This window comes from Danio rerio, chromosome 3, assembly GCF_052040795.2.
Source record: "Danio rerio strain M-AB ecotype USA chromosome 3, GRCz13ab, whole genome shotgun sequence".
NCBI classification, from domain to species: Eukaryota; Metazoa; Chordata; class Actinopteri; order Cypriniformes; family Danionidae; genus Danio; species Danio rerio.
The window spans coordinates 19,861,690-19,887,342 of NC_141023.1; the positions used below are offsets into that span (position 1 = coordinate 19,861,690).

Here is a 25,653-nt window from a genome sequence, read left to right on the forward strand (position 1 = left end):
TCAGTACTTTAACGGTACTCTTAAAGGTACTTTTTGTAGTGTTTATTACATTTATTTTTTTATTAAGACTTACTTACAAACAGAATTCTAATACATTTTAACATCTACTGTTAAAATTAGGGCTGCACGTAGGGATGGATATTGTTAAGGTTTTAACGGTTTTACTACTTTTATCGATACCACTTATCGGTTCGGTACTTTAACGGTACTCTTATTGGTACTTTTTGTAGTGTTTTTTAATGAAAGAAATTAAACAGAATTAACAACACATTGTTTTGCTATTACTTTGTTAATGTAAAGTAAAACGAAACCAAAATTGTAAAACAAATAAATAAATAAAAATTCCTGTAAAAAAATTGTACAATGGTTTGAAGAAACACAGTTGGGGCATGCAGGTAGGCTGCAAATGACTCACAGTTTTTAAGCATTCTCCTGAAGAAAAATTAACATGTTTGCCTTTTTTGACAGACCGGACCTTTCTCGGCTTTTTGTGCTCTCAGGACTGGACTTTCAAATACCCTCTTGGAGTTGCAAAATGCAGTTAAACGGTCAGCTGTTTTTTAGAACTTGTGAAGCAAGTTATAGTTTATTACTATTAATCTATTTGAAAAGACTATGAAAATAATGTTTAATGTTTAGGCTTTAATTTAATTACTTTTAATATATTTAGGCTACTGCAGAAATACTGTAACCGAATGTGTGTCTATAAAACTATTTATAATATAGTAATTTAGAGAGACCTTATGTGATTGACTGCTAGCATACCTGAGGATGTGGATGATGTAACGTTAGTAGCCAAGCAGTCGAAACTTCGCATTTGTCTTTTTGCAGTTAACGCACTTTTGAAAGATGCTTAGCCAGATTGCTTCTGTTTACATTTATACAAGAAAACAACTTGTTGCGTTTGTTGTAACGGGCATTGTCAGTGTCCACTCGGGAAATACAATCATACTCTTGATCATTTGGTTCTCTCCGCCATTGTCACTCTATTAAATGCAAGTTTACCAACTGTGTGTGCTTGAGTCTTCTGTGTGTGCGCTGTGTACAGGCTGATTTATACTTTCACCTGTGTCCGCAGCATGAGCCTCTGCTGAGTGTGTGTGCACAGCCGAGAACTGGGAAGGTTTTTATACTTGACGTGTTCGCCATTGTATTGGATGGAACAAGACAAACACTCACATGAGATTGCCAACATTGCAGAGAAATTTCAAATATTACAAATTAGCAAAGGTTAGTCAGTTAAATTATGCTACTGTGGGTAACATTTATTTAGCAACAATTCTCCATTACCAATAGGAGAACCATTACTGATAAAGAACAGAGTACCCATCCTTAGCTGCACGATTAACCATATTTTTATCACAATAACAATATGTGTCCATCGATCAGTAAATATTGTTTCAATATTATAGTATAAAGACCAGTTATTATTGAGACCACATCTTATTGATTTGCAGTTTAGATTTCAATTTTACAGATTTAGGCTCTGCTCATGTGGCTATTGCAGGTTTGTTTTTATGAATCTCAACCCTAGTACAAGTTCTGTTCATGTTTATTTTTTCTATATTTGTGGCCATGAAGTTCAACAAGAATACGCAAGTTAATGAAAGTTCATAACCAAAGGAATAATCGTCACTATTAATCATGATCAAAATTAAGCAAAATAATCATGATTATAGTTTTTCTGTTATCATGTAGCCCTCGTTGAAATTGAACGTTTTTTTTAAATATTTCCCAGGTGAGGCATTTAAATGTTTAGAAGCAAGCTCATTGGCTGCTGAGACGACTGTAACCAATCAGTTGCACAATGTTGAAAGCAGATTACATCAGATCACACTTATCAGCCTGCTTATCAGGTAACTACAAAAAAGGAAAGCAAATGCATACTCAATAATAAAGACAAACATTAAGTGCAAATTAAAGATACTTGAACTAAAACATCCAAACTTTCATTGCTCAATTTCTATAAATCAGCAAAGGCAGCATGACCACCCGCATGCAGCAGTGCTGAAATATCAAAACTCTCTATACTGCACAACTCACAGAAGACTAATCAGTTACATATCATGCAGACATTACAACACACTTAGCAATTAATCATTTTTTCTATAGTGCTTTGCTTTAAAACCCATTGAGATGTCTATGGAAGCCACATTTTAATACATCACAGAAACGCCCCACACGTCAAAGCTGTTCCAGAAAGTTAGGCCCCATATTGGATAATTAACTTTTGTGTGCTGTTGGGGATGTTTTCATCCATTTTGAGTCTTAATTTGGCCATAATTTTTTGTGAAATCTTATTTTGACATATTTTTTAAGAAATGCTTTGAAAATTTTCAAAACTTCTACACTACATACTGGGCAAATTTACTACCGTTTCATTATGTTTGTAGCTGTTTTTGCCCTATTGACGTCCATTATAATTACATTTTTTGACTGCAAAGCCATGACAGCATATAATCATGCATTCCTGATTGTTGCTGTTTTTTCCTTCTTTTTCTTTTCTTTTTTTTACTGTTAATCATCAGTTGCAGAGCAAAAACTTCTGACTTCTAAACACAGTAAGTGTATTTATGCACACAAACTATAATATGTTGTTTTCCTCAATAGAACTCCATATAAAGAAATAACAAATCTCACGGTTCAAATCACATTATTTTGTTTAGTCACGGATCAGACCATTTTTCGAATCAGCCAAAAGGTGGAAGAGACAAATGTAATTTTCTTTCCATTTTTACAAACACACTACTGTAAGACACTTGGTTTCAACAAACAGAATTTAAAACCTGTAATTGTATTAAAAATAAAATAAAGAAATAATGAGCTGAATAAAAATTTTATTGTAAAATATTCAGGACAGTGAAAAAAACTGTTACTGTCACTGTTACTTCTGTTGCTGATAACGCTAAATATAGAAATCTAACATTATAATTTGTACAAATCATATTTATTTTTAGTCTCATTTTCAATAAATGATTCAGTTATTCACTCATAAAAATTCATGTTTCATTGCTAGATGTGTCGTTTTTTTAGAATTATTCAGTGTCATATTTTTGATGGCTGGTCGTCGCCACCTATTGGTTAAATAATGTAATTACTGCCTACAACTTTCACTTTTAAGCGTCGTTAATTGCATTTGACAGTGATTTTAATCTTTACCATAAAAATCAGTGGTTATATCTAAACTGTTATCCCAGTACTTCTGTGTTTTTGACTGTTTGTAACTTCATAACGAACTCAAAAGACTAAACATTCAAACTCTTTCTTGATCTTTGCATTTTCAGATTTGAATGCAGCGATTCGAAGAATTAATAAAGATATGCAAATCACCATCATTTATATGTTGTGTGGGTGTTGAGATCCCGATCTTCTAATGATTAATTGTGCAGCTAACACGGAATGCATTAATGCAGGCTAAACAAGTAGTGGCAGAAAACACCATTAATGAAATCAAGCACATCCTGAATGACCCACCACATCTTCTTCCGTCATCATTATATTTTACAGGAAAGCCTAAATGCTGTCATACATGTGATTTGAACGATGTGAAAGACAATCTCGTGATCCTAAGAAATGTATTAATCCACGGGTCACGTGTGTTCCAAACTGTGGGTTGTGATCCATTTAAATCATTGATCAATTGTGATCCGTTACGCATTACACACCTAATAAAAAATCCAGATTTTTTTTTTTTTTTTTTTTTTGCAGAGGCCTATCTAAATGGTTCATGCTGCCAGCTGATGATCAGCCATAAAAAAATTAGAAATTTTACTTCTTCCCAAAAATGGAAAACCACAAACAATCAAAAATGCATGATTGTATGCTGCCATAGCTTTGCAATAAAAAATGTCATTATAATGGAAGCCAATAGGGCAAAAACAGCATAACGAAATGACAGTAAATATGAGCAGTATACAAAGATTATAAGGCACCCAAATTATAAGGCAGCATCGTTCATCCCTCACAGAGTAAGTAATCCCAGAATCCCAGTGAGAGTAATTGAAACTCACTTTCTTTCTGCATGCAACTCTATTCAGAAAATATCTTTCATAGTTATGCCTTTAAACTATTTTTCTTTCCCCTCTCTCAGTCTCTCTTTACAGTAACTGCCATTTTAACTGCTATCCTCTGTGTATTTTCCATATAGTTTGTACATCTTAAACTGTCAAAGTCGTATCAAAAGAACATAAATAAAATTGCTCCACTGGAACCAAAACAAAGTATTTATGCCGATCCTGTGAGGCTAAACCCCTTTTCCTGAGCACAAGGACCCCCTGAAGACCCCTGCCATGGGATTTAGGTATTCACCTAAGTGCCTGGAGAGGAAGACCAAAGTGCAAAGCTGGTTTCATTCTTTTTCAGCTTTACGTCTTCCTTTTCCCTTCACATCTGTGTGCTTAAGGTTAACCGTTCCGACACATAGAGCGCAGCCAGTCATCAGTCAATTCAGTTTTCATAAAAATTTGATCTGGCAGTTGATCACTCGAGCCCTGAGTAGTCAGCAGACACCCCTAAAGGGCTCTTTGTACATGATTTCAGCCCTAAGCGCCCAGGGGAGTCTTACCTTTCCCATGCACCCCTCAACTCTGCATCAACCCTACTCCTTTACAGCATACTGGGATTGCTAAGGTGATATAGGTGCGCTAAGCATATTATGGAATAGTTGTGTAGCCCCCGGGAGCACGTTTGGGGTGCTGTTAGTGCTAGTAAAACACCACAAAATCTGGCCTGAGCTTGCAGTCTGTCCCCCATGTGTGTGATCTTTTGACCTGGGCCACCAAACAAACCTTTGTTTTCATTTTACAGTATGCAGAATGAGAGTGTACTTGTGTCATGCTCATCTGGAAGAAATGAAAGTCATTCCAATTGTTTTGACAGCTTGAATGATTTAGAACGTATGTTAATTATAACCACACTAGTACACACTTGATACCTCTTTGAATAAACAAGCATTTGAATATATATATACACACATGCACAACAGACCATGCAGGATCTCAAATTATGCATGGTGGACAGATTTAGATCAAAATCTCAATACAAACAGGTAAAAATATACATGTGCAAACTTTTATTTTTGTAATTACAATGTTTGGGGTCTATTATATATGCTTTGGAATGAAGTCTCCTAATATTGGGCTGCAATTATACAGAATATACTACAGAAATATTCTTGTTTTTGTTAAACATTCACTTCAAATCTGGTCTCAGTTTCATCACACATTAAGCCTTAATACCCATTTGTGGTACCATGAATGTATCACAAATGTACACAAAGTCTTAAGCAAAATCTGCAGACTTATATAATGATATATTTGAATCTGGGAGGGGTAATCTGCATATAGTTTTGTTTATATCCTTTAAATATGGTACAATGTGTTAAATGGAGCACAAAACACCACCAATTTTGTATAGCTTAAATCATAATCAGTCTTTCAAAACACTGAACAAATGCATAAGAACCAATTTTGGTTAGAATTTGTTTTTTTCCAGTGCCTTTTTTTAAAAATTACTTTATTTTATTTTTATTTTTTAACAGGTCCTGTTAGATCAATTTTTGGAACGATTAATTACAGTTGACTAATTAGATTTAGTTAGCACATCTGCATCTTTTACTAATATATACAGTATATATAAGTGTATATATATATATATATATATATATATATATATATATATATATATATATATATATATATATATATATATATATGTATGTATGTATGTATGTATGTATGTATGTATGTATGTATGTATGTATGTATGTATGTATATATATATATATATATATATATATATATATATATATATATATATATATATATATATATATTGTGTGATAACCTCTATTTACAGTTTATTAACAGTTAACACATTGTCAACCTCTATTTAAAAAAAAGTTTTGAAAGAGACTTAGGTTCAGCCAGGTCATAAAAAATAATGTAACACATTACTTACCATAAAAAGTAACTAGGTAAAGCAACTAGTTAGTTTTTTTAGGTTTAGTAACACAATATTGTAATGCATTACTTTTTTTAAAGTAACTTTCCCCAACACTGATCATCATTGGTCAAAACAGCTGTGGAACCTAATGTTATTTTGTGAAAATTGTGATACATTTTTGTTTCATAACACTTTGATAAGGAGGGCATTATTTTTCAATAAGTTAAACATAAAAATGTAACAATGTAAAGAGCTTCGATGTCAATTAAATATAACAAAATATAATATATCCTTGCTGAATAAACATTTACACTAAAATCCAAAATCCAACCAAAAGTGCTTCAGGAGTAGTTAACGTTTCGGTGCTCTTTAGGTAAGGGATTCTTAAAGATAAGCAACAAAATCATAAGTCCAACGCACTTGAAAAGTAAGTGATTTTTTTTAAAGATTCATTTTATGTTTTTCACTTAATTTTCGAATGCCTTGGACTTTGTTGTTTAACAGTTGTGCTCATTTTGTACAATAATATATTGTACCTTTAAATGCTACTGTACATCTTTGCAGATTCTTTGAAAACATATTATAGTTATTTTACAATCCAAAATAAGAACGGCCTTGGAAAATTCAAGTTAATGACATGTCCTTTCCTGCATCCTCTGGTGACTGCCGCCAAAAACATAATTAATGCAAATTAGGCACAATGCTGACAAAGTGCAAACAGATGTTAGAGGAAGGAAGAGTAAGACATATTTTGAGAAGCAGAATGTAATTAGAATATACAACAGTCTACAGGTGAAAGTAAACATTAAAAGGGACGGTTCCATCTGAAGCTCTCCTGGCATTGCCAAAGTGAAGAGCCATAATTACTAGTGCAGAAGCTGAAGAGAAAGCATACAGGTGGCTTTGGACTGACAGAACCTCTATGATATAAAGTATATGTAAAATGAATAGCATGGAAATGAATTGATCGTTTTCATATTTTTCACTGTGCAAAAAACAATAGGCAGCTACACTGGGATTTCTATAAAAATGCAGCACAAAACTGACAAATACAGTGAGTGACAGTTCAAAATGACCATTACTGTAAAGTGTGGAACTGCCACGCGACAAAGACAATTAAATGTTTTAGGTGTAACAGCAGTTTGCAAAAGGGGGCACAAATTGACAAGATAGATAGATAGATACATAGATAGATAGACAGACAGACAGACAGACAGACAGACAGACAGACAGACAGACAGACAGATGTTTTAGCCTAAATTTACTGTATGAGATTTTTACAGTGTTTGTTATTTTAAAGTGTTAGGAATAAGATAGCCAATAAAAAAGCTCTCACTTACTTAAACATTTATAGTTTTCATTTGCATTTTCTTTGTTGATTATATTTTAACTTTTCATTTACGTATCAGTTTCAAGCTATGAATATTTGTAAATGTTTACATCTATCTTGTGGATATTGTTCAACAATTTGGTCATCTGTGACGGAATTATAGCACGCAAGTCCGAGCTTTTATATTTGCAGCCGGTTTCTTTTGCTTATATTATTATTTGCTGGTAGGGAAAATCTATTTGTTTACTTTTGCCATTTTTACTTCGACTTTGCATTTCAATTTATAATGCAATTGCACTTAACGTATAAAAACTGTAAAAAAGTATACAAACATACTGACAGTAATAGGTGACGTTGATTGGTACAGGTCAATAATGCTAATATTCACCTTCTGGCTGTTTTTTCTATTAAGAGGTACTACCCAGGCACGCCCCTTCATTGGTTATAAGAATATATATTGTGTATTGTATAACAATTATCCAGCTTTTTGGCAAAAAAAAGAAGAAATCACTCAGTCTGTGACTTGACGTCTTGGGGCGTCTGTAACGCCCCAATACAAAGGGCTTCAGTTGGGGCTGATGTGATCGTCATAGCAGCGTCAGCCATTTAAATTAGTCAGCAATAGGCCACTTTCTGAACTGGTGTATTTGCATACAGCAATCTGATTTGCTGATGCTTCCGACGGCGCTTGAAAAGTTGAGCAAGTCTCAACTTCTGTAGCGAGCAACGCCTCTGAAGCAGCGCCGACGGATCCACAATGCAGTTCGGCAACACCTGACGTCACCCATTTAAAGTGAATGGGAAGCGTTGAAGCTGACTCCACGTGTGAATGGGGCGTAAAAGATATTAATGTTTTGCCTGTCATGGGAGAGGGGGGGGCGTGTTCCCCTAATCATGTGATATCATGTGAAAACTCGCAATGGCTGTAGCATATACAATTTCCATGCTCTTCCAGAGTTACAGTTTTGAAGGAAACAGAACAGCTGCTTCACACCTTTCACAAGTAAGACAAATCCTCAAAAAAAAATATCTAGAATTAGAATGGAACCTAATAGTGTTCAAAACAAACATCTGCTGACTGTTATTGATCAAATCTAGCTCTCTTCTGTCACTGGACTTTCACACTCCAATTAAGAATGGAAGGAGGCTAACAATGGACGGACAGATGGATGGACGGATGGACGGACGAACGGACGGATGGATGGATGGAGAGAAGGTAGCATGGATGGATGGATGAACTACTACAACTACTACTACTAATAATAATAATAATAATTGTATAACATATTTAATAACAATAATAATAATAATAATAACTATTATTATAGAAACATTTTATCTATTTATTTTTGCAGACAAGATACAAGTCTGGCAATGTGCAGCAGTTGCAAAAAAAAAATCATGATGTGTTTGGGGATTTTAATAAAACGTTTAAGAGTATAACATTTCAATATCATCATAAGTTGGCAGCAATGTTTGTACACCCTTCAACAAATCAATAGTTGTGCCCTTGAGAATAGCGTATATGACTGGAGAAAGACCAGAATCTCTAAAACTGCCACAATACGGTTTTAATAATGTAATTCAAATCAGTATTAAAACGTGACAACAAGGGCATCATAAATTTTAACTTTAGCAGGGAATTGAGCTGTTGAGGCTGTTAGCGCTCCCCTGCTGCTAGTTTATACAGACTTCCTCCTGATTCTCTAATGATTTTGCAAATGAAGCTTACAGCTGAAAAACTGGCTGGAGAATCAGGTAGTGGAACTTAGCTTAACCACTGGACACACAGCTGTTCAAACTATGCATTCATCCTGAAATAAATGTGGACTTTTTTTGTAGTCCAATATATATCTGGTAATTGACATCCAAGAATTTAAAACATTTCTTGGATAATTAATAGCTACATATAAACTACTAAAAAGCCATTTCTTGCATGTTCATGTCACCTTTAAATGGAAATGGTTAAAGTGTCAAGACTTACAGCATTCTACCAGATTCCTTAAGACGAATTGGAACAAGAAAAACTTTTTCCCAAGCGCACACAATTTTCATGCTAAATATTTACATTTCCCACAGTCTGTTTTTCCAATCTCAATGTAGCTATAATGAAGAGGAAAAATATGGAAAAATGTACTTGATTATTTCTAAACAATTTATAGTCGACATGTTAAACCAGCTGTTGAAATTACAGAGTATATAGACAAAATGATCATTTACTTTTGTATATGGCCATGATGAGACATTTTATATGTCAAAGTGATGACAAATGATGATATAATCTAACACTGGTGGTTCAGATTTGTACTCCCCCTGCCAACCTTTTTACTAAAATGGCACAATAAACAAATGTTTTTACAGTTGTTTCGACTGATGTTATAGTTTATTTTCTAACAAGCAAGTTTACTGCAATTCTTGCTTCCTAATTTTGATACCACAGCTTATAAGCAATATTTACAAAAATTCAAGTAACAAATAAATGCAATAAAACAAGAATTAAAATAAATTAAAAAATGAATATTTTTTTTTCAGATTCCTTCAATTAAACACACAGCCATTAGCTGATAACCAAACATGTGATCATTCTATTTTAGACCAAATGGATGGACTCAATATAGACATTTTATTTCTTTCTCAGCTTTTAATATTCCCTTGCCGTGTACGCAGAGATGTTCCACTTGCACATGAGTTATTTCTACATTTTATGATCCAACATTTATTTTTAACATAACTGACTTGAAATTAATTATTTTAAAATATTTTCCAATCCTGCTATTATTTAAAAGCAAAAAGAAAAAAAAAGAAAAAATAGTTTCATTTCCACTTTGATTGTTTCAAAATCATCAAATAAATGGTAAACTTTCATCACAGAGGATCAAGCCACTGATGATTGTTCTGAGTATCTTTAACATTTGCTCCAGGCAAAATGTACCAAAATGTACCACAAATGTATATAAATAAAGATACAAAGAAACATCTGAAGATATATATATATATATATATATATATATATATATATATATATATATATATATATATATATATATATATATATATATATATCCTCCATATCCTCCACCAGCTGAGAGATGCGACGACTTGTTGGAAGCCCTGTGGAGGAATCTATCCACCCGTCTGTCTTCTGGTGTTCATCGGCGGTTCTCCTGGCTGGCTGGCGTTATCTCTGGTCTCCTGCTCGGCTCCCGCTTCAGTGGACGGATGCAGGCTACGGCATCATGGCGGATCATGGCAACTCCCCTGGGTTTTGTGAGATGGCTCCCTTCAGCACTTTCCCTTTCTGGTGGTGAGCCCCGCGTCCACTGCTCCTCGCCATGCTGGGAAACGGCAGCAGGTAGATCCTTTCCTCGCCAGCCTCAGGCCCCCCGACACTCTGGGCAGACGAACGGGTTACTCTCCCACTCAGGTTAACAACCGAACACCCCCACCCCCCATTGTTCCTCCTCTTATAGTCCAGAGCTCCTTCCGTGGGATTCGAGGCCGGTGAGCGCCACAGGTGTATCCACTTACGCGGCAGCCTCATTCTGTTCCCACGGCTCTCAACCCCGCCCCCTCGCCACAAAAATATTAATAAAAAAAATACAAATAATACTGAATGTATTTTTAAGAAATATTCAATAATTATTGATACCAAATAAAATAAAACATGATATTGTGAATTTTTTTTGTAATACTGCCCAGCAAAGTATTAATTTTGTTTCGGTTTTTATCAGATTCTTAAATGCTTGCATCCAATGTCTGTAAAAGTAACTGAGAGAGGGTGTGCATGAAATGCTTTGCTCTAATCACTCAACCCCAGTGGTCTTCCCTAAAAGCTTTTTTTAATTATGAATTCCATTAGTCACTCAATCTCTCTCTCTCTCCTCACCCTCTAGAAGACCCCATCACAACAGATACACCTAAACGCAACCCTGCACATCAACCAATCTTAAACAAACAGAAAAATATTATAAATATACAACAGATAAAACTTAAAAATGCTTCTCAATGATAAAGCAACAAAGTGAAGATTCTTCCTTCGAAAGTATCCATCTTTAAATAAACAAACAAACTGCATTATTTAGAGATAGCATCAGAATGGGCTCCACAGCCCTTGACAGCATGAGTCACATCAGATGGAGATAAGTAGCCAACGTTATTGATTTTTATATGAAGTGTATTCACTCGCCTTTAACCAAAGTCTCTTAAAGCCATTTATCCTCATCGACAGACATTAAACATGCATCACTGCTGTATTAATGAGGACTACTGTGTCTGTTTCCACATCTTTCACAGTGTAACGCAATCAGAAAACGAAGAACAGAGATGACCTTCACATTTAATAAGATCTTTACAGAAAAAAGCAGGGGTCTGGATTTTTGGATCCATTTGAACATACAGTTGAAGTCAAAATGATTAACCCTGCTGTAATATTGCCTTTCTTTTTCAAATATTTCCCAAATGCTGTCTTATGAAGAAAAGCTTTGTGAAACACATTTTTAAACATAAAAGTTTTAAAGGGCACCTACATATTTTACACCTTTTTCAGCATTTAAGATAAGTCTGTGTCAGCGGAATGTGTCTGTAAAGTTTCAGCTCAAAACACTCATCAGATTATTTATGATAATTTTTAGAATATTGGAATTTTCTGCTCTGAACACTATTTAGCTCAATCTCTGCCTCGGCTGCGTCAGATAAACAGTACAGTGAAAGACATAAAGGAAGCAGATCTGACATAACGTTTGTGAGAAATACTACAGTAAGAACTTTCCCAATGATTATTTGATGTATTTTTGTGGGGTAAATTCAAGCCTTTCTGCGATGATGAGTTACACACAATGTTGTCAAAAATTTCATGCACATGCACACACAGCGATGCATGCACACCATTTGTGCACAGCAAATGTGACAGGATACACGTTAATATCCATTGCTAGATGGATATCAGTTATGTTAATAAATTTAACATCTAAAAACCGGGATTGAAGCGTCTTCTTTTAGAATTGTACTGACATGCTGCTGTGGCAATAAAGTAAAATGGTAAAATTGCTGTAATTTATTAAAAATATGCACTGTTTTAAAAATGTGTTAAACTTGTAAAACTCATTCTAGATTACATTTAATGATGATTGATGATCACAGAGAGCTGAACAGATCTTTTAATCCCAGTTGCTTTGCGCACTTCCTATCTTGTTGAAATGATTATACGCATTACGACGAAGACATGTTAATATGGCGGCTGTCAATCAATTCAGTGGGTGAGGAAACTACACTCCTACATCACAATGCGGTCAGCCTCAAAATGGAAAGGATTTGGATCCTATTTTAACGTCAGGAAATATAAAAAAAGAGACTTATTGTCTTTATATCACACCAATATGACTGTGGACACACAATACCTACACACAGTTCTGTCCAAACAGCTTACAAAAGATGATTTTTATCATTGGTGCCCTTTCATAACTAAATTCAGTAACACTTTAGTTAGTCACAACTCCCTGTATTAACTAGTGGGATATTACCTGCCTAATAATATGATATTAACTGACTGTTCATTAGTAGTTATAAAGTATTATCTTATTCTCCATCACTTTGCCATGATGACAGCAAATGACTGCTTCCTGCTGTCACAATTCATGGTATTAACTATTGGCTTATCACCTGCCTATTATAAAGATATTAACTGTTCATTAGTAGTTATAAAGTATTCAGCCCAAAACCTAAACCCAACTTCTTTCTTTCTACATTTTTTTAAGCTAGTTAGTTAATGGCTGTTAATACCATTAGTCGTTATCTAAACAAAAGAGTAACCCTAAATTCGAATAGGCTAACTAATTTTTTTAGCCTTTGCCATGATGCCATAATTAAGTGTACCATCTATTTTTTAAGACACCAGTATTCAGTTTATAGTGCAATTTTAACTGCTTAAATAGGTTAATTGGGTTAACTAGGCAAGTAATTGGATAACAGTGGATTATTCTGTGGCCAATTGAAAAAAAACATACTTAGGGTGCTAATAATATCGACAGAGTGAATTCAACTAAAAGAAATAAATATATTTTAAAAATGTATATATATATATATATATATATATATATATATATATATATATATATATATATATATATATATATATATATATATATATATATATATATATATATATATACACACACACACATATATACATATAAGTTTATCAGCAGAGTCGAATTTAACCAATAAGCGAGGTAAGTGGCCGCTTAGGGCCCCAGGAAATCTGGGGACCCACAATAAATACCTAAAAGTTTCTATAAATTATATGCATCATCATTTTTAATCATACAAATTCACCTAAATTAGTACATCCATGCAAATGTATCCACCCCGCCATGGCAGTCCGGCGGTTAAATCACATAAAAATAAAATTACAAATTCTTTAAAAAAAATTTAAATTAATTTTACTCCAGTATTTTCAATGGAATTTCTGTGATAGCCTGTTGCTAATGATGGCACCTGCGTTTAAACGGTCTTTCGTCTTTTTTACGCTTTAACAACCAAATGGATGCTTAAGTCTATTTAACTGATTATATTTGAATGACGTTACAACATCGAGGCTGTAAAGGAAACCTTAAGAAATTGTAAATAGTCACATAAACCTTTCACCGGAAGTTCTTTATTGGCTGATGCTTGGGTGCCCAAATTGCTAAATCCACCACTGTTTATCAGTGCATATGTTTTACCAAACCAAACTCCAAGCACCATGGTTTCTGCTTTCTCCAAGACATATGAAAGCACTAATTCAATTTTCAGCATTTTAGGTTATGCCTAACCCTTTTTTCCGCCCTCGAAGGTCATGGCTGCTTCCTGTTTCGACCTGATCATGCCAAAAGGGCGCAAAACACACAAACACACATACACAGAGACTCCTCAAATTACTCTTCCACAGAGGCCCATGGTGCATGTGTCTATGGCAGGGGTCAGAACTATTTCAATAGGGCCTTATCAAAGGATTCTCATCCTCTTTCAACAGACTGAAGCATATCTATCGGCTTCTCTGCGGGTGTGTGCGTGTGTGTCTCTGTCAGCAAAGCAAAACACCTGTGATCTACCTCTCTCCCATGATATCCTATTACTTTTGTTAAAAATGCAGTACACTGTGCTCAAAGCAGAATAGTTTTAACTTTATAGGATAGTGCACCTAAAAATAAAAACACCATTTACTCACCCTCGTGTTACATGAATTACTTTATTTTGCAAAACACAAATGGAGGACATCAGGTATGTTCCAAGGTATGTTATTTCCAGATAACTATCACTGAATAACACAGGCTCATCTGGGTATCTCTAATCACCTTGACCATCAGTGAATACATTCCAAATCCATTTACTTAAATCCACATTCATACTGTGTGTGTCCGCTTGTTTGTCATGCCGTTATTATGACTGTTTGGCACCATTTTGTGAATGAATAATACATAGGTTAGTCTATGCTTACTTCCCTGCCGCCAATGAGATAACTTGTTAATTAGGAGAAAAGTGGTCACACTTTATTTTGATGGTCCATTTGTTGAATTTAAGTTACATTGCATCTACATGCCAATTAATTCTCATTAGCTTATAAGTAGACTGTTAGGTTAGGGTTAGTTTAAGTTTACATGTTTATTATAGTCAGTTAAATGTCTGTTCAGCAGCCGCATCAACAGATATTAAACAGACAGTCCACTAATACTCAAATGGATTATCAAAATAAAGTGTTACCAAACCCTTCCCTGCCATTGGCAAGGTTTTAAGGCTATCCAGTATTTAAGTATTTTTCTGGTAATTAGGTATATTATGGTAGGGGAAGCCATTTGTGTGTGTGCAGTATGTGTGTGTGACCAAATGTACAGTATGTGCATGTATGTAAAGTGTACTAAATGTACTTCTTTAAAAAAAATACAACTGTCTCTGTTTATTTTTATTTTTTGTAAAAAAATGTTAGATTTTTTTTTTTAAGCAGAGGGTTGTCTTTTTATTTTGATATATAATATGGTCATATATTCTCTGGCAGAAAAAAATTCAGAGCGCTGTCAAATTTAGATGAAAATCATCAAACACGCTGGTAGCGGCTTGCAACTTTAAGGGAAAGAGTTAATTAAAGAATTAATAAATATATATATTATGGCTTATATATATATTATGGCTTGGAACAATGATTTAAATCTGATGTTTATGTTTTGTAGCAAGTAGCTGTGTAATAAGCAGAATAATGTACAAGCAGTATGGTTTTATGCTGTGATCACAACCTCCTGGATGTACTTTATCCATAACTTATTGACTATAAAAATCAAAACAGCAAGAGAGAGAGAGAGCGCAACAGAGACAGTCAGACAAAAATGAAAAAACTATGGCGGCACTGCAGCTTTATCTCTGTTTTTATGTCTTCTGTGGGCATATGGGGACTTATATTTAGCATGCTGATGCGGTCTATTAAAGTCCATTCAAGGCTCTGGATCAATAGAGGCCAAAGAGAACAGACCTGCCTGACCCTCTGGTCTCATCCCATCATCCAGCCCATAGTTGAATTCAGACTCCAACAACAGACAGTCATTGGAATAAATGCTGGAGGCTAATGGCTCATTGTCATATTGATCGTTTGGTGCTCTTTAAATGACAGCCACCGGAGAAACTAACAGAAGGTTTTTTGAAGAAGAGAAGGCGAGAGAGAAAATGCATTCTAGTTTAAATCAAAAAGGGAGGAATGTGCTGAGTTGTGGGCTTAGCTTTGACAAATCTGGAAACAATTCATTCAAAAAGAGAGAGAAAGGGGAAAATACAGAGCAATTCCATACATTTTTTGTAGACTTTGCTGGTTATGCCCGACAGACTTTTGATATTCTTTGTATTGGAATAATATAAAATGTATTTGCATGCAACACCACATAGCTAGCATGGACTGCATTCAGCCATTTTGTTTCAGTCAGTGCTATGTTTAATTAAAAAAGTAAATTATTAAACCTCAGATCAATGTTTTATTTTTATCTAACTGTTCAGTTTTGAGGCAAGTAGTAATGTAATCAGCAGGATAATGTACATCTAGGTTTTTCAAAAACAAGTTGTGTTTGTTCTTTCTTATTCAACTTGTCTGCCTAGATTTTCATTGTCCCTTATTTATTACACGGCTGTCTGAAACACTCAATTCTGATAGGTCAATCGTGACAAGTATGTTATTCCCAGATAACAACTGCTGAATACACAGGCTCATCCGGGTACTCTGAATCACCTTGACCGTCAAGTAAATATGCTTAATATAATATAATATAGTATAATTTAATAAAATAGAATAGAATAGAATAGAATAGAATAGAATAGAATAGAATAGAATAGAATATGTATTTGCATGCAACAAAGACCACAAAGCACTTACATTTACATAAGTGTAATTCTGAGATATAAAATATTTTAGGCAGGTTGAAATTGTCAGACAGAGAATGTGTTCTGGGCTAACACTGCAGAAATCATATACATCAGTTTAATTACATTTAACAAGTGTATTTATTAGAAAGCATTTATGTGCACCATGCAGTGGGTAGCTCAATCGCCTCACAACAAGAAGGTTGCTAATTCGAGCTCCGGTTGGGTCAGTAGGCATTTCTGTGTGGAGTTTGCATGTTCTCCCCGTGTTCGCGTGGGTTTCCTCTGGGTGTTCCGGTTTCCCCCACAAGTCCAAAGGCATGCGCTATAGGTGAATTGAATAAAACTAAATTGGCTGTAGTGTATGTGTGTGAATGAGTGTGTGGGTGTTTCCCGTTGATTGGTTGCAACTGGAAGGGCATCTGCTGTGTTAAACATATGCTGGATAAGTTGGAAGTTCATTCTGCTGTGGCAACCCAAGATTAATAAAGGGACTAATCCAAAAAAAGAAAATGTTTCCTTCCATTTAAGCAACATTAACCTTATAGCTAAAAGTGTAGCAAAGGCAATCACATTTATCTTACTTTTCAAGAGTTCACACTTAGATAATGCTCGACTATGATAGGAGGTTTGGCATGCTGTCCTAGGAGAGAACCCTGAGCTCGGAGATAGATGAGACCAAGGTTCCCACCTGGTCAAAGAGCATTAGTAGCAATACAAGATCAGGTATTTCTCGAGAGCCCCCAGTTCATTTTTTACCTATACTTTGGTTAATATAGTGGTTCTAATTGATTCAGTATGTATGCGTTAAGTGCTTCACTGTAGTACCCAGAGAAAACCGATGCGAACATGGGGAAAACATGCGAATTCCTCACAGAGAGTACTGACTGGCTCAATTAGAACTTGAACCATTGGCTCTCTCGTTGTGAGGCAGGAGCAACAGCCACTGAGCCACCGTGATGCTCGATCATAGAATTGAAGAGGAGGGAGGAAGGATAAAGAGGAGTGGTCTATGGGGGGTTCCAAAACGAAGATAGGGAATGAAACTCAGGCAGGATATTTATAGTGATTTTGGAATAATCCAATATGCTAGCTAAGGATCACCTGTAGTCGATAATATCACATGCTCCTCTTGAAATTAGTTTGTGAAACTTCATTTATTAAAAAATAAGGAGTGTGGTGTGATAACAAATATTGAAATTATGGCCTCAGGTCCTACAGAGGTATTTAAAGCGTCAGTGAAAAATTTAAATATTAGCTGCCAGAAATCATTTAATTTTGAACAAATATGTATTTATAAATCTGCAAAAAAAAATGAATAAATTAATAACATTTTATGTAAAATTAAAAAACAAACCTTGAAAAAATGTTATAAGGTAAATATCAAGATAAGGTACTTTTTCAAAACCATGTTTCCTTTTATATTGTATTTCCCAGGTAATTCAGCTGGTACTGGCATCCATTACAAATGAATAATTAATTTTGCAAAACGCTGTTTTTAGGTAACATGCACCTTATCATCACTAATTCTATTTATTTGCAACCTAGCTTCAGCTGGTTTATGCATTGCATTAGACATTATAAAAATAATAACTGCTGAATCTGTGTCCTTTAAATTGCAAACAGTCGACTCCCATCTGCACTGTTGTGGGATTGCCCTTTTACACTTAGGTATAAGTTAATGCCTTTTCGTTTTGTTTCATTTTTAAACAGTGTTTTAGAATGAAAATGCTCTTCGTCCAGACTGGTGTTTGCACTGCATTTAATAAAACCCATCTCTGTCTACAGAGTAAAATGCATGATATATGACCATTCACATTTACTGGGCAGGGCATATTTTGCCGACCTCCATACAAACAGTCTATCAGTTGTGTAATGGTCAAGCAAGAGGGGTTTGAGGAATCAGTGAATGATTCATAATTCAATTCAATTCATCTTTATTTCTATAGCTTTTTTATAATGTAGATTGTGTCAAAGCAGCTTAACATAGAAGTTCTAGTAAATTGAAACTGTGTCAGTCCAGAGAGTCCAAAGACTGAAGAGCAAATCCAAGTCCCAAACTAAGCAAGCCAGTGGTGAAAGTGGCAAGGAAAAAACTTTTTAACTTAATTGACAAAAGTGAAAAATAAATAAACAATACACCAGAAAACCAGTCAAAGAGCTATTGTGGGTAATCTTGTGGGTAAACTTTCCCGCTTCAAAATAAAAAAGCCCTAGTTCCTCTAAATTTGCTGCTTGGTTATTATACCTGTAATTTTAAGCTGTTACAATAGCTTTTTTTTGTTTTGTTGTGCAGAAGTTGTAGAGAGTGTCAAAATAAAACAATACATTTATAAGTACTATTACAATCATTTGATTATTTTGATCCATTTCATTGTACTGTTAGATCCCTAATATTTGAAAGAAAATCATGTTGCTGTCGATTTTTTTCAATGACCTTAATCTTAGTATGTGTCAAAAGATCAGAAACCATTACAGTGTAAACCGGGCCAGACAGCAACAGGGACAAATCATTCCTCCAGACATTATCTTCCGACAATCATCCCTCTCACACATACACCTGTAATGAGGGTGCCTATTAAAAGCAACCAAATGGATCAAACTGAATAGGACAATCTGCAAGAGATGAGAAAAACCTGGAAGCTTGCGTTTCTTTTCAATCCGTGCCATCCTTCTGAAAGGGGGCAGCAAATGAAACAAAGAAAAGAAAGATGAATAAGGCACTGATGAAGCCTGATCCTCCAGAGCTCAAAGAGAAGTGAACTCGACCTCTGCAGGCCAGCTCTCTAGTACCAGAAGCTCTCTCTCACTCAAACTGCAGCTCTTTCATGCTCCATCTTCACATCTCTCACGTCTTTCATCGCGGAGGGTTTGCTTATGTTTCTCTTTGTATTCATTTTCTGTCCCATCTGTCGCCTCCTCTGTACGTTATCTTATTTCAAACCACATTTCTCAGAGGTCTTAAGTGTAATTTTGACATTTTACAAACAGCCCTCAAGCAGAGTAAATGTGGGTCTTGTGGAGAGTTGTGGGTTCGAGGACTGTATCGTATGTTTCAGCACAATTTGTCACAGCTCAAAACAAACACCAATCATATGCATTTTTTCCCCTCACTGATTGTGTTTACATTTGTGAACAGTATTTCTCTCCCTCTCTTTCTCCTCGTCTCCCATTGTTTACATTCATAACGAGTGTGTATCACAGCAGATTTAGCGATGTTAAATTGAACTTGCCTGAACAATGTATGAGGCAGCTGGGATCACATTTCTGGCAGTGATGATGATTCGGCCACCCCGATTTTCCCAGACAGATTGCCTTTTTTTCATTTGTGTCCTGCTCATGATTTTTTTGCCTTCTCAATCTCCCTCCTGAGGATAGAAAGAAAAAAATAACATACCAATGGAGAACCAGCATCAGTGGGACTGAAACTATATAATTCATAATTCTCTGGTGAGGATTTTTGGAACTGGAATAACTGTGTGTGTGTCACTAACGATTTGGTGTCAAACCATATTTTTAAAAAGCCCATGCTGTGTCAGTTGGAGAGAACAACATTTTTGAAAGTCAACTTTCAAGACAGTTCACACGATGTGGAGAAATGTAGTATGTTTTCCTTAAAGCAATGGCGCCATCTTCAGTACCTTTAGCTAAAACGCCACCAACTTCTTATCCGCTTTTTTATTTATAAAATAACAGCAGAAAAGACTGAACGCACGTAAAGTACAAGAATACTTAGCTCTATTTAATAAAGTTTATTACAGTTCTGCCATCTAAAATGTAGTTATTTCAGTATCATTTTTAAAATGCTTGTAAATTTCAGTTTAGATTTAGTTCCTTTGATGAGTGGTTTTGAAAACTGTTGTTTTGTTTTTATTTTGTGATGGAATTTCTATTTAGTTTTTATTTATTTACAGTACAATGTCAAACCCCAAAAGTTGAGATAACCGTTTAAAGAAACAGATTGCAACAAACCATTTAAGTTCAAAAACTAATCCTAATGAGTACTGTGAACTTAATTCACTGAGAAAACGAAGCAATTTAAGCACATTAAAACCCGATAAGTGAAAAGAATTCAAACCAACTGAGTACTGTAAAACTCAATAAGTTAAGGCAACTCAAACCGTTTGAGGAGACAGATTGCTACAAACCATCTGAGTTACCATCTGTTGGAAAAAATAATGAACCCAAAGTCATATAGATACTATTTAAACACATAAAAGTTAAAAATCATAAAGAATTAAGACAAATTTCTTCATAATACAGATCACATATGTATTTATTTTTTTATTTGGCAAATGAAGAAAAGATAAAACACATTGTATGTATATACTTTATAGAAAAGATATTTCTGTACACACAAAAAATGGTACAATGTCGTACCAAAGAAGGTACAAACCCTTGTCACTAGGGCAGTACCTTTTTTTGGAAAGAATTATACTGTAAGGCAAAAAATATATATAAATAAATAAAAAAATAAAAATACAAAAAAAAATGAATAAAAAAATGTACCACTGCAGTTTGTACCTTTAAAGACATGATTTGTAACATGAGAAACCAAAATGTACCTTTGGTTTTTAAAACCTACCTTCATCAAAGGTATAAATCTAATCCATGAAGGTACCACTAAAGTGACAAGACATGTTCAAATGTGTTACTTCAAGAATTATTATAAGGCATTTTGCTATATCCAACTGGGTCAATTTATTTTCTGTAAATATAAAACATCAAACAATGTTTTGAAAAAAGTTGTAATTGCACCTTTTCCATTTACAATAAAGATTAAAAAACTTTAACATAAATCAAAAGATCTCATTTTTGCTAAACATTTCACAACACTTTCCACAAAAATGTGACAGAAATACACTCTCCCATGTACAATATACAACTTTTAGTTTCCCCAATTTTCACACAATATATTTGTAATCACTTAAAAGTTGATTTAATTCATTTTAAAATAGAAATAAAATTATGCAAAAATATTGTAACAAGATATGCACAATGTTTGATTAGTTTTACAATAGCAAAATGTCTGCATGAACACTTTGCATATGCAGGACTTTTGCGAGCTCGCGTCCGTAGAGGAAAGCAAACACCAAAAGGTGCGGATATCAATAGTGAAAATGTATTTATCAGAAAATGCTTACCAAATGTTTATTAAGATGCCTTGGATGTTTAGTTTACAATACCTACAGTTTTGTTTTACCAGTTGTTTTGTATTATATAACTTAATAATTAATGCTATGAGTTTCTTTAAACATATACTTTTAAATGATAATTCATGTTTAATAAGAAAATTATTCATAAAATCGCTTTGCCTTTCCAGTCAGTTATTTTCATAAATACTGTGATAAAGAAGGAGTTGTCCAACAATTGTGTAGCTTTATTTCAATTGTACCATAAAAGGTACAGAAGACTATCATAAGATGACTTGTCTGTACCATATAAAGTACAACTTTTACAATAGTACAAAACCGTTCCTTAAGAAACATTACTTACCACTGTGTACCTTTTTTCTAAGAGTGTATATAATCTTGATGCTTATTAATATAGAAAACTATTATTAATTTTGCTAATTGTTATTTTATTTCAGTTTTTTTCTGAGATTGTTGTTAGTTTCATTTAGTTTTAGTTTTCCATTTATTGTGCTTTTTCTTAAAATAACCTTAGTACTTAACAGCTATTTTGAAACTTGATAAAAAGGCCAACAAATGTGCTTGAATTTTGACTAACTGCTTCTGAGGTCTCTTTCCAATGCTTAAATATATTGTCACCAGACATTAGGTTCTTCATTGTCACTTAAAACTGACCACAACACATAACATCTGTACCTCTGCCACCTATATAATAAATTAATCATGTTAATTGTTTTCGTGATTTTCTAATATTTTAAGTGAAACATGCTTCAAATGTATTCAAAACCTCATTGTTTCACTTGGTATGATGCTACTTATCAATGTTGTTGCTTTTGGCCTCTGGACTTTTTAGTCATTATGGCTCAAACTGCATGGCCCCTTAATCGCTGCTTGCAGCTATACGTTTCATTTAGTTTAGTTTTTTATTTATTGTGCATTTCATTCATTCATTCATTTTCTTAAAATAGCCTTGGTACCTAACAGCAATTTTTAAACTTCATCAAAAAAACGCCAGAACAGAATCTCTAAAGCCCACTTAAAATTACTTAAACATATAAGGTCTTGGATTTTAAATATTTATAAACGGCCAATCTGCAACACTCTTATTAGTATTCACAACCAAGACCAGAGTGTTGAGCAAAAAACCAAGACCGAAACTTTTGAGAGCAAGGTAGGACCAAAACTAATCTTAACCTAAGGCAAGACCAGTACTCCTCAACCAAGAAATGTCTTAACAAAATAAAAATGTTGTTTATATTTATTATTATAACAGCATGCAATAAACAATATTAGGCAAATAACATTTTATTTATCATTTTGTGACAATAAAATATTCATTTATTTATTAATTCATTTTCTTGTTGGCTTAGTCCCTTTATTAATCCGGGGTCGCCACAGCGGAATGAACCGCCAACTTATCATGCACATTTTTATGCAGTGGATGCCCTTCCAGCTGCAACCCATCTCTGGGAAACATCCACAATAACCTACCCAATTCACTATAAAATATAATGGAAAAAAAAAATTTGTATACTTAAATATGAAACTGGAAGTATGAAAGAGGAAAACAAATTTGCTTATTTAAGAGAGTCATAGAATAATAATAATAATAATAATAATAATAATAATAATAATAATAATAATAAGAAATAATAATACTAAATTATAAAAAGAAGAAGAAGTTAAATAAGTTGATTCATCGCATTGTGCAGGACATAAAACAATGTTAGGGATTTGTTTGGAATCATTTTTATTGTGGAAAGTAGTTTTATTGTTTTGTTTAAAAGGAATTTAATATATAATTTATTTCTCAATTGCTTAAACACATTTGTCCACTCAAATATCTCATTTTTAAAGCTGTTAACACACAGGCAGTAACTGGAGCTCAAATTGGCAAAATCAATTATTTTGTTTCCAAAATGCTCCGACACTCACAAAACATTACAACCATACAATACAAACATTTATTAATCAACACAAATATTTTAATAAATCATCACGATTAGTGGTCAAATTAATTATTACTTTCTATGAATCATTACACAATATATAAAACGAAACCAAAATAAAAATTGCACAGCTTTCAATAAGAAAGTATTTTCATTAACTACAAATTAATAATTCAATAACCCAATCAATAAATAAATACACCCACACCACTACTTTTGTATATCCATTGTAATCATTTCACTGTAATCATGCAAATCATCCCTGCTGTAAAAAACAGCTTAAACCTGTGTAAGCTGGTATGCCGATTTTTGCTGGTTGACCAGCCTGGTTTTAGAGGGGTGTTTGGCCATTTCCAGATAGAGGTAAAGTTGGTTTTATATTCGCACATTCAGACTTTCCCCTTAATAATATAATATCATAAAATAGTTTTTGCAAGTTTTAAATAGCGAAATCATAATAGCAGCAAATGACTATCAAAGTACAACATTGTTCACAGTCAAATAAAGAGTGTTAATGTTGTTTAGAAGTCATACTTGCATGCCAATTCTGGTCGAATATTCAAAGTAACATGGTAAACAATATAGGGACTTCAAAATGAACGAATGTGTGAATATAAAACCATCTTTACCTCTATCATTTCTAGACTGATTTCAATCTTTACCTCTATCATTTCTAGACTGATTTTAACCATTTCAAGCCTGGTCTTAGCGGGTCAGGCTGGGAAATAAACAGGTAACACCAGCTAAATCCAACCTGACAAGTGAAAAGCAGCCTAGCAGGCTGGTTTAAGCTATTTTTTTCAACAGGTTTTATTGCAAACATTACACCACATTTATGTGTAATAAAAACCAAGTTATTGCTATACTACTGCTTAATTTTAACAAACAAAAATTTTGCACTAATATATTGACTTTAGTGGCCATTTGTATACATTTTGTTTACATTTTTGACACAGTCCCTTTTGGCACAACAACAACATATGAATAGCAGGATCAAAGCTTTAAGACAATCCCTAGTGCAAAATAGTTTTTTTTTACCCAGATCAAAACCTTCCGAAAAATGCTTTTGCACTTAAATGCACTTACAGTAAGTACAACACTATTTGTTAGACCAGGTGGACAAAAATGTTTCTGGAGAGCCACTATTGCCATTTAGAACCCTAATTAAACATCCAAACAACTCAGTCAATGTATCCAGGCTCTAGAGAACACAACTGTGGCCTAAACTCAAATAACACACTTCATGTGCACATGTGAAATTGGATTGCTCTCAGCAGCCGTGTTTGTCCAAACCTATATGTTACCTTTCAAACGTGTTTGCAGTCATTACTCACCCTCAAAACATACTTCTGCCACACTTCTGCGAGCACTGAAGTCACAAAATTGTGGATTACGAGATAAACTAGGACTGGGTTTGTGTTTAAGAAAATATTGGAGCTAAACTGCAGGATGATGGTCCTTCAGAAGCGTGGTTGATCAAACACGTATTTACAACGAGTTTCCAAAAAGGCCATACTAACAAGATTCGACACAAGATGGCGCTAGAGGCCTTTCCATTGTTCGTCACAGACGCAGCAACTCCTCATTGGATTACCACCGTCTCCCACACAGCACACTCAAATGACATTAGTGTTGTGAAACGAGATAAAGCCACTAACGCCCTCAGTCCTGATCCCTACACTAATGCAGGCTCGCAGACAGACAACAAAGACACTATCTCTTTCTATCACAGACACACACCGCATGGCCTGTAACATTATCCTTATGCATAATTTCTCTGAATATTGCAGAAAGGTCGACAAAGGTATGAAGCGTGTCTAGTTTACATTTCTCTTTGCTAATCTATAATTGTTAAGCATATTCTTAAAGGGAAAGTTTACCCAAAAATGAATTCCGTCGTCATTTGGACCACTTGTCCTTCACTAAT

At 34.2% G+C, this 25,653-nt stretch overlaps 1 long non-coding RNA gene across 4 annotated transcripts in view; it reads right to left on the reverse strand.

Moving 5' to 3' along the window:
* Positions 1–25,329, reverse strand: part of LOC141381177 (uncharacterized) — a 250,631-nt gene extending 225,302 nt beyond the window's left edge. For 2 of the 4 annotated variants that reach the window (XR_015480632.1, XR_015480635.1), the window contains exons 1-2: positions 25,061–25,258; positions 19,879–20,013 (exon numbers count right to left, since the gene is read on the reverse strand). This is a non-coding gene — a long non-coding RNA (uncharacterized LOC141381177). Of the gene's footprint in view, positions 1–19,878; positions 20,014–25,060 lie in introns of all 4 variants that reach the window. The other 2 variants (XR_015480633.1, XR_015480634.1) reach the window with 2 other exon arrangements.
* Between the last annotated feature and the right edge of the window lie 324 nt (positions 25,330–25,653).